At 38.7% G+C, this 9,642-nt stretch overlaps 1 protein-coding gene across 2 annotated transcripts in view; it reads left to right on the top strand.

Moving 5' to 3' along the window:
* LHFPL3 (lipoma HMGIC fusion partner-like 3) overlaps nt 1-9,642 on the top strand; it is a 651,411-nt gene that overhangs the window by 117,047 nt on the left and 524,722 nt on the right. The gene's annotated exons all lie outside the window — the stretch shown is intronic.

A 9,642-nucleotide genomic window follows, 5' to 3' on the forward strand; every position in this document is an offset into this window, starting at 1 on the left:
CCCCCACCTGTTTATTTTTAGTCTGTCTTTATCTTAATTTTTCAAGTGTGTCTCTTGTAGACAACATATTGATGGATTTGGGGTTTTTAATCCAATCTGCTACTCTTTTTCTCTTCGGTGTTGCATTTAAACCATTTACATTCAGTGTGATGATTGAGAGGAAGGTTTTATTACTATCATTTTTTGAGTTCTTTTTGGTGTTGCTTTTCTTATCAAGTTCTTAAACATATGGCTTGTTTAATAAGTATGTTACTGGTATTCTTATTGGGGGGAACTGGTTTTCTGATTTTGCTGTCTTCTGCTAGGCATTTGCTGTTCACAACGCGGCAGAGCCCACCTTGGCTCGAGGTTCTTTAGCTAGTGAATCAGAGGACTGTCTGTTGTAGGTCACAGAAGTGCTGCTGTATGAAGGTGCAGAAGGAAGCAAAGGCTTCCAGCAAGGCACAGAGGCTCTCTGAGAGGATCAGCTCCCAGCTAGACAGCCTCTCAATTCATTGCAAAGCGCTCACAGCTTTCTCATTACAGGGGAAGTTATGTGAGACCAAAGCAGCAGAGATAATATGCATGGAGACTAACTGAATAAATACATTGAAACCTCCTAAACAATGAATTTAAGTACTGCTTTATCTAAAAGGTCAGTCAGCCAGGTCTGGAGGCACTTTCAGTTGCTACAGCTGGTGGTGGGGAGGCAGCTGGAATCTACACAGTGGTCAGGGATGCTTATGAATCCCCCACCACACACAGGCCATCGCTTACACAAAGAATTATCTAATGCTAAATAGCCTTCTTACTGAGGTTGAGAAATCGTGACATTTAAGTTAGAAAGAGGGTGTAAAGACGCAAGATCAGTGAGGGATTGTGAAAGAATGATGAGGTCCATAGTGTAGGGCGCAGGAAGGGGAGAGGCCTGAGAGGGTCACTGTAGTGAAAGCAGATATGAGGCTGGAGAGTGCTGATACTGGGAATGGTCATTTTGGAAGGGGGTCAGTCCAGCTATTGCTTTTGTCAAAGGCTCTTGAGTGTCATATACTCATGGGTGAGAATATATTTACTTCACAATATAGGAGTTCTTTTAGGGAGGAGGGGAAAGGAAAAAGTGTAGCTCTTTTTCTCATTTCCCTATTAGGAAATTTGATGAGATAATCTGTGTTAGCGTTTACAACCTGCCTCATACTGTTGTTCTTGTTGTTCTATGCTGTAAACTTACAACCAGCTCGTGGCTAACCCTTTAAGATTTTCAGAGGCTGTAAATTTCCCTGGAAAAGATTTCTCGTCTTTCTTTGAGCAACTGCTGGATTTGAACTGCCTGCTTTTGGGTTGACACCTAACTTCTTCCCCATTAGGCCACCAGAGCTCCTACTAGGTACTCAGTAAATGGCAATGGTTGTCAGTATTGCAGTGGCAATCAGAAAATAGCCGTGGCAATTTATTGTGTTGACTGTCAACTGATGGAAAAGGAGAAATGAGGAATGGAAAAAAAAGGGGGGAAAGTGACTGAAGCATTTTTCTTGAAGATCTACTTTTGAGCCTTAGCTCCAATATCACATCTTTACGTGATTAATTACATGCTAATTTCTATTTTTAATGATGAAATTATATTTACATTTTCTTAGTTGAGAATATCTGAGGCAATCTCTTAACTTCGGGGAAAAGATACCTTGGTGAAATTATTTCCTAGAAAATTTCTCTGTAGGTTATTAGTTTCTTTTTAATATAGAAATTTTACTGACTAACTGGGATATTTAATTTTTAACTATTTTCTTAAAAAATAAATTCTAACAACAACAACAATGTTCTTTTTAATTTTTTCCATGTACAGAGTGGAATGATATTAAAATAAACTCTATTTATAGGTTTGCTTGGCTTCATAACCAACACTCTTGGTACCAACAGCCAGAAAATAAAAAGTTGAATTGCATTGGCAAAGTCTACTGTCAGAGACATCTCCAGTGTACTGAAGAGCAACGATGTCAGTGTGGAGACTAAGCTATGCCTGATTCATGCCATGGTGTTTAAAACTATGTGCTATGCATCAAAGAGCTAGACAATGACTAGGGATGAGATGCCTTTGAACTGTGGTGCTGGAGAAGAGTATTAAATATACCATGGATTGCTAGGAAAACAAACGGGTTTGTCCTGGAGAGGGTGACCAGGCTGATCCTTGGAGGCAGGGATTCTCAAGCTTCGTCTGACATATTTTGGACATGTTGCAAGGAGGGACCAGTCCTTGGAGAAGGACATTCTGCTTGGGACGGTGGAGGGACAGTACAAGAGAGGAAGACCCTCGATGAGATAGATTGATTCAGTGACTGGGGTGAAGGAGGTAGGTGTGTCAGTGACAATAAGATTGGCTCAGAATAGAGCTGAATTTAGAGCTTTTGTATGTAAGGTTACTATGAGTTGCAAGAGACTTGATGGTACATAACAACAGCAACATAGAAAATATATTTTAGAGAAACGCCTGTATCATTTGAACTACTGTTCTCACATATTGTAAAGTACTGTTCACAGTAGCAAAGTTGTAGCTTAACACCCACATACCCAACAGCAGTGAGTTGGAGAATTTGAGCTGCTCCAGCAATATAAAATGTTTTCATTCCAACCTGATGGAGTGAAGCACTGGGATACTGTCTTAACATTTTCTTCACTGCCCATTTAAGCATTTTATTCTAAAGACCCTCTATGAGGTGGATTGATTCCATGACTGGGGGAGCCAGGTAGGTGTGTCGGAGATGGTGAGATTGACAAATGATAGAGCAGGGTTTCGGACTGTTGTACATAGGATCACTTTGTAAAAAACCATTTTCTGAACAGATGATATCTACATGATTAGGACTTAACCCAACTGCCAATAACAATAAGCATTTTGTAGACTACCTGCCCTGGTCTATGTATGGGCCTAAATTCTGGGATTCACAGATACAATATTTCAAAGTATTTTAGTCTGAGATAGTCGTATCCAGAGAAATTTGTCAGTAGTAGCACAGTGATTGTGGAGGAATGAAAAGGCAGAGTGACAGTGTAGAGAACAGGAAAGGAAAATATGTAAGATTCTTGAATATCTTTCAAGAAGCAAGCCCAGCTCTCAAATAAAATCTGTATGATGCTTGAAAGGCTGGCTTTGTAAATTATTAAAATGGCATTGTTCCTACTAATTTGACATTTGTGATTATCCAACCTACACTAAATTACCTAAACAGAAGAGTCACTTAACAAATTAACAGTTAACCAATGACAAAGCTTTGCTTCTCTCTGAAGGAAGACAATTATTCTAATAGTGGCATCCACTTCCAAAACCTCACACCCCTGGAAAACCATGATAGTTATAGAAAGGCTTCAGGTCTTTTGTTCAGGTCCCTATGAGCTGAGCTTGACTTCAGTCAACAACAACCACCCACTGATTTAAATAATGATAAGATCACATCAGGAGTCCTCTGGCACAATGGTTAAACACATGACTGCTAATGGAAAGGTTAGCAGTTCAAAACCTCCATTACTGTGGAGTGACTGCACAGGAAGAGAGTCCTTGTTGCTCTACTTCCTTAACAGATTAAAGACTAACACTATGGGGCACTTTGCTCTGTCCTGCAGCAACTCAATGGAACAACACAAAAACTAAGTGTGAGAACATTCTTTAAAACAGGCCTGACAGGGTCTCTGCTTGAAAACACAGAATTTTACTTACAATATGGCTTTCAAAGAATTTCACATTACCTTGAAAAGCACTCTATGACCAGGCTTTGTAAAGTGGCAGCTTGGTCAGTTCTCTGGCAGACATGGTCCACACTCAGTCTTTCCTTTGCTCTATACAGAAAGCATTTGCTCTCTCCCCACCTGAAGTTGTAGGCAGACAAGTGGTTCCTGTGGAGCCAGAAGCTCTGAATACTATTTCAAATTTAAGCCATCTAGTTCTTTAGGTAGTAAACATTTTTATTCTCAAGGTCATGGGCAAAATAGCTTAGGTTGCTCCAATCAAGAAATCACAACTCACAATGCATCATACATCAGTTTTTGCTGGTGATGAGCATCAGAAATGAAGAATGTTACCAGCCATCCCAACTCTTTCTTCAAAATACGAGAGGTGAGAGTGCATAACATCCAGCAGGATAGAGACTGTCAAATTAAAGTGGGTAGGGAATACTCTCCCAATAAATCAGACAATACTTCAGTGTCACAATGCATCAGGTAGATAATGGTAACATTGCACCTTGCTCACTTAGTGTCTAAATGGTAATTTAGCCACTGAGAAAGGCGGTCATATTATGCAGCTTTTGCCTAATAGCACTTTAAATGACAGCTATTTTATAAATGTCTGTCCACAATTAAGTTAAAATCTACATATGCAACTTGACGGATTCCCTGAGTGGTGCAAACCTTTAACCCTCTTGACTGCTAACCAAAAGGCTGACAATTGGAGTTGACTGAGAGATGCTTTGAAGTGAAGTCCTGTCAGAGATGCTCCAGAACACAGTTCTGTGTTAACATATAGGATGTCACTATGATTTAGTCTCATAATGCCAAATTTTCGCTATTTACATAGCAGCTGGATAGATGATAGGTAGGTAGGTAGGTAGGTAGATAGATAGATAGATAGATAGATGTCAGTCTGAAACCAGATTTTTTAAATTATATCCTAAACTTGGGTATTTTTTTACAAACAAATCTTGTTTGTATTGTCTTTTACATTTGTTCACTTGTTTTTTTTCCACTTGTTTTTTTAAATGATTATTAGCGTCCATTGAACTTGCTGTAGATGCTCTGCCAGGAACAATGACTAGTGCAGTTCTGGAGCTATGGAGTAATTTGTCCTTGAGTTTGCCTTTCAGTGTCTCAAATAGAACAAGGGCAGTTCAAACATAGGCAAGTCCATTGCTTTTCTTAAACCATGTGCTCATCGAGTCACATGTTTTCTTTCCTTCCCTTTGATGGTTTAAGTTTCCAAACAGGCTGATTATACTTAATACCTGAAAAAGATGGGATAATAATGGACAAGGTCCAGTGGTGATTAGTTTTATAAGATAATGCATGAAAATGATTGTGTGACACACAATGTGAATGAAGAATAGTATGAAACACGATGTGTATGAACTTTGTAAGCAAATTTTAAAAAAAGATTAAAAAAGTAAAGAAAGTTAGTAGTATCTTACTGTGACAGCAGACTAGAGCATGTTGGAGATTTTGAGGATGGTGTGGGAGGTGTCAAAGCTACAAACTATTGTTCATAGGGTCTCCGAGCTGTAGTTGACCTGACGGTATGTAACAACAACTAATACCATGAATAGTTTAGCCTCACAGACTCCTCAGAAGTCTTAAAGACAACTGTTTCTTCTCCTAGGTTCTGTGCACTACACTTTCAGACTGCTCTTAAAATTCATATCTCAAATAACCTGTTTCCCTAGTCTAAATCACCTTGCTGCCTTGCCATGGCTTCTCACGATGAATTCCAAATACTCTAACAAGGTATGCAAGACCGTTTGTGACATGGCCTCAGCCTGCGTTTCCAAACTGACTCAATTCCTGGGAGATCTGCTCTGAGCTCTGCATCAGTCATGCTGAAGAACTTCTTGTTGGGCGTGGCTAGGTGCCATTCAGTTGACTTTGATGGTGACTTTACAAACAACACATCTGAACCTTGCTCTGTTCTGTGCTGTTCTCATGATTACTGCCATGCTCAAGCCTGTTGTACCAGATACTGTGCCAATTCACCTTGTTTAGGGTTTACTTTTCCTTCTGTGACCTTGTACTATCACTAATATCATGTCTTTTCCCAAGGTCTGGCCTCTCCAGACAACATGGCAAGTATGCAAGACAAAGTTTTACTATCTTTAAGGATTATCCTGGTTGCTGTTCCTCCAAGACAGATTGATTTGCTTGCTCTTTTGATCATTCTTTCCTTACTCAGCACTTCTTCTACATCACCACAATTCAAAGGCATCAGATTCTTCTTCTGTCATCCATTGTCCAGCTTTCATGGTATAATTGAAAATACCCTGGTTTGGATCAGACATACCTTAATCGTTAAATTAATCATTAGCACTTTGGAGAGACCCTTGAAAATCTTGACAGATTTTCCCAGTAAAGCATAACTTTTGATTTTTTTTTTCAAACTGCTGTTGGTTGTGGTTCCAAGTAAAATGAAATTAATTGACATCGACCTTCTATGAGCTGGATTGATTCAGTGACTAGGGTAATCGGGATGGGTGTGTCTGAGACAGTGCGATTGGCACAGGACAGAGCAGGGTTTAGGCCTGTTGTACATAGGGTCACTATGAGTCACAAGCGACTCGACAGCACGTAACAACAACAACAACAACAATCTTTTCTCCATCTATCATGATCTTACCTATTGACCCAGTGGTGTGGAATTTTGCTCCTTTGATGTTGGTATCTAATCCATGGTAAAGGCTGTAGTGTTTGATCTAAAGCAACAAGTGCTTCAAGTCCCCTTTACTTTCTGCAAGTGTAGTTGTTCCAGCTCATAATGCAGGTAGTTGATGTGTCTTCTTCCAATCCTAATGCCACATTCCTCTTCAGACAGCCCAACTTCTCGAGACATTTGTTCAGCATACAGATTGAATGGGTATAAAGAAAAGATACAATCCTGATACACACCCTTTTTAAATCATATTCCCTTGTTTTGTTCAGACAACTACTTCTTGGTCTGGACAGAAGTTTTGCATGAGTACAATTAAGTGTTCAGTGATTCTCACCTTTCTCAACATTAGCCATAATTTGTCATGATGCACATGTAAGAAAGGCTATAACTAGCCTTTGCATAGTCAATAAAATACAAGTAAGCCTCTTTGTGCTTTTATTCTCTACTTTCTGTCAAGGTCCATCTGACATGAGCAGTGAAATCTCTTGTGCCACAGCCTCTTCTGAATCCATCTGGAATGTGGTGGTATTTCCTGTCAATGTACTGCTCCAGACAATGTAAAATCACAGTCATCAAGAATTTCACTTGCATATATGTTATTGATATATTTTGATAGTTCCAACCTTCTATAGCATCACCTTCTTTTGGAATGGGAACAAGAGTGGAAGAACATGTTATTGTTGCTCGGTGCATCAGGTCCACTACGATGCATAGCATTCTTATCAACAACAGACCTGAAGCTCGCCTATCCTGCACCATCCTCAGGATCTGACATGCTGGAGCCCCTTGTTACAATCACTGTAGCAATGTTAGGGATCGTCCTCACCTATTACCTTCACCAGCATATCTTTTTCCAAAGACTGACACTTCCCAACAATATGCCCAAAGTATGTAGGATGAAGTTTCACCATCCTTGCCTCTTAAGAACAGACTAGTTGTACTTTTTCCAAGACAGATATTAAGATACTGAGTCTTAAAATGTGTATAATACAGGCAAACTTATTAGATGTCTATAGATGACTACTCCTAATTTAGAGCTCACTTTACATTTAACCAGTTAACAATAATATCAGGTGAATCTATGAAAACTGTGTATATCACAGTAGGATAATGCTTCATAGAATCTTCATTGGCTAATTTTTGGAAGTAGATCCTCTCCTCAGAAGTATCTCTAGATATACTAGAACCTCTCATTTATCGGTTAGCAGGAATTGCAGTCAGAGTGCTTCTTCAAAGTAAGGATGGTGAAATTTCATTTTATATACATTGAGCATGTTGTCAGCAGATAGATGTCAGTCCTTGTAGAAAAGACATCATGTTGAGAATTTTGGAGCATCAGGGAAAGGGAGGGAGATGAGGTGACACAGTGACTACAACGAACATGGCAGAGACTGTGGTGATGGTAACAGCGAGGGTAGAGTTCTGATCTGTTCACAGGACTGCTGTGAGTCATAGTTGACCCCATGGCCCCTTACAGCGGTAACCAAGTACATTAATCATTCGCTCTCTTCATCACCAAAACAAACCAAATCCCCTACCATAGTGTCAGTTTCAACTCATAGTAATCCTGTAGAACTGTACCGGAGGGTTTCCAAGGCTGACACATCTCTCTTTCTTGTGTTCTAAGGATTTGAACTGCCAGCTCTCCAATTAATAGCTTTTCACCATACCAACCAAAAAATAGGTACAGTGAGCAGAGTGTGTGAGAAGGAGATGGAAACAGTTGTATGCATGTATGGTTTCTTGGCCACCTCAAATTGTGGAATATTTGTCTAGAGGCTATGTTTCCATGCCAGAAATAAAAAAAATTTAAAAATCATAGCTCTGAGGACCAGAAGAGTTCTGGGGAAAGTGTGGAAAAAAGCTTTTATATATGTGAGCTTTTCTGAGGAGGCAATTCATAGCTTTCATCTTTGAGAAGAATAAAAAAAATCAGAAAGAACCACTTCACCATTAAGGAATTGGTTTCAATGTGTAATGGACTCTTATAATTTTTATGAAGAAGAGTGGACTTAAAGTGTAAGATTAATCGGTGCCTCGGGTAAATTTTAAAACCAACTGTGACTGAGAATTCTTCATTGAACTTGTAGTCTTTTCTCCTGCATGCAATGTAATCTTTTGAAGATCTGAATCAGTCAGCTGCTGTACCATTAGATTTGGAAGTTCATAATTAAGGAAATTTAGAACAACATTTTCAGGTTGCCGCTAATAAATCACATTTAAAATAGCCTTATGGTTGGAAAATTACTTTTAAGGTCATATTTTTTTTTCTAATCATGTGTCTAGACATATACTTTAAAGCGATAATAATATTTTTAATTGAGACTTGAATGAAAGTTCATGAAACAGATTGGTATTCCGTTCATCCCTGTTTTGTTTTCTTACATGGATTATAATACCCACGTTGTATGAGCACTTTTCTTTCTGTCTCACTGTGATTCGAATTTCATTCTTCTACTTTCTCACTTTCTGCCTTTCGAGCTGTATCCCTGGACAAATGTTACTCTTGTGATCTCATATGATTGATTTTTTTTCCCAAGCACAGAGTATCTTACTACTGTTATTATTCACTTTATGGATCTATTATTTGACTGGAAGTTGTGCTCAAAGGATAGTTCTGTTACAGGTTCAAAGGATGATTCCATCATCCTCAATGGGACCAGTGTACCTGGTTATTTGTGTGATTTTTAAATTTATTTTATAGTTATCTCACACTGCATCCAGGATCCCCTATAGGTACCCATCCCCTATAGGGACCCTTCTTCAAGGGGTCAGTAGTCACAGGCTGGCACCATCTAATTATTCTGGTATCAAGATCGTGGAAGGTGAGATTCAGAGGGTCTTTAAGTTCTGTACACTAGTAGTTTTGATAGGTCTCTAATTTTCTTCATTCTTCTTTGCTTTAGATAAGGAAAGACTAGTGGTCTAGTATTAGATAGTTGCTCTAAATACTCTTTAAAACACATCAACATGGAGGAAAGAGAGAAGGAGGAATTACTGCTGAAAGGGTTCTGAGTTTCTCTTTGGGACAATGAAAGTTTTGTAGAAATGGGCAACAGCGATCATAGCACAGAGGGATGAATGTAATTAATATGAATACACTTGAAGTTATAAAAATGGTAAAATTTTTATTTTGTGTGTGTGTGTGCTTTAACACAATAAAAATTTTAAATTAGGGTGCAACAATGAATGAATGGAATCCCAAAATCTCTTTAGATGTTCATTGAAATGAAAAATAAACAACCTAAATTAAAAAATAAAAAAAT

Source organism: Elephantulus edwardii, unplaced genomic scaffold (genome assembly GCF_000299155.1).
Source record: "Elephantulus edwardii isolate Elephantulus edwardi_28Jun2011 unplaced genomic scaffold, EleEdw1.0 scaffold00022, whole genome shotgun sequence".
Taxonomy (NCBI): domain Eukaryota; kingdom Metazoa; phylum Chordata; class Mammalia; order Macroscelidea; family Macroscelididae; genus Elephantulus; species Elephantulus edwardii.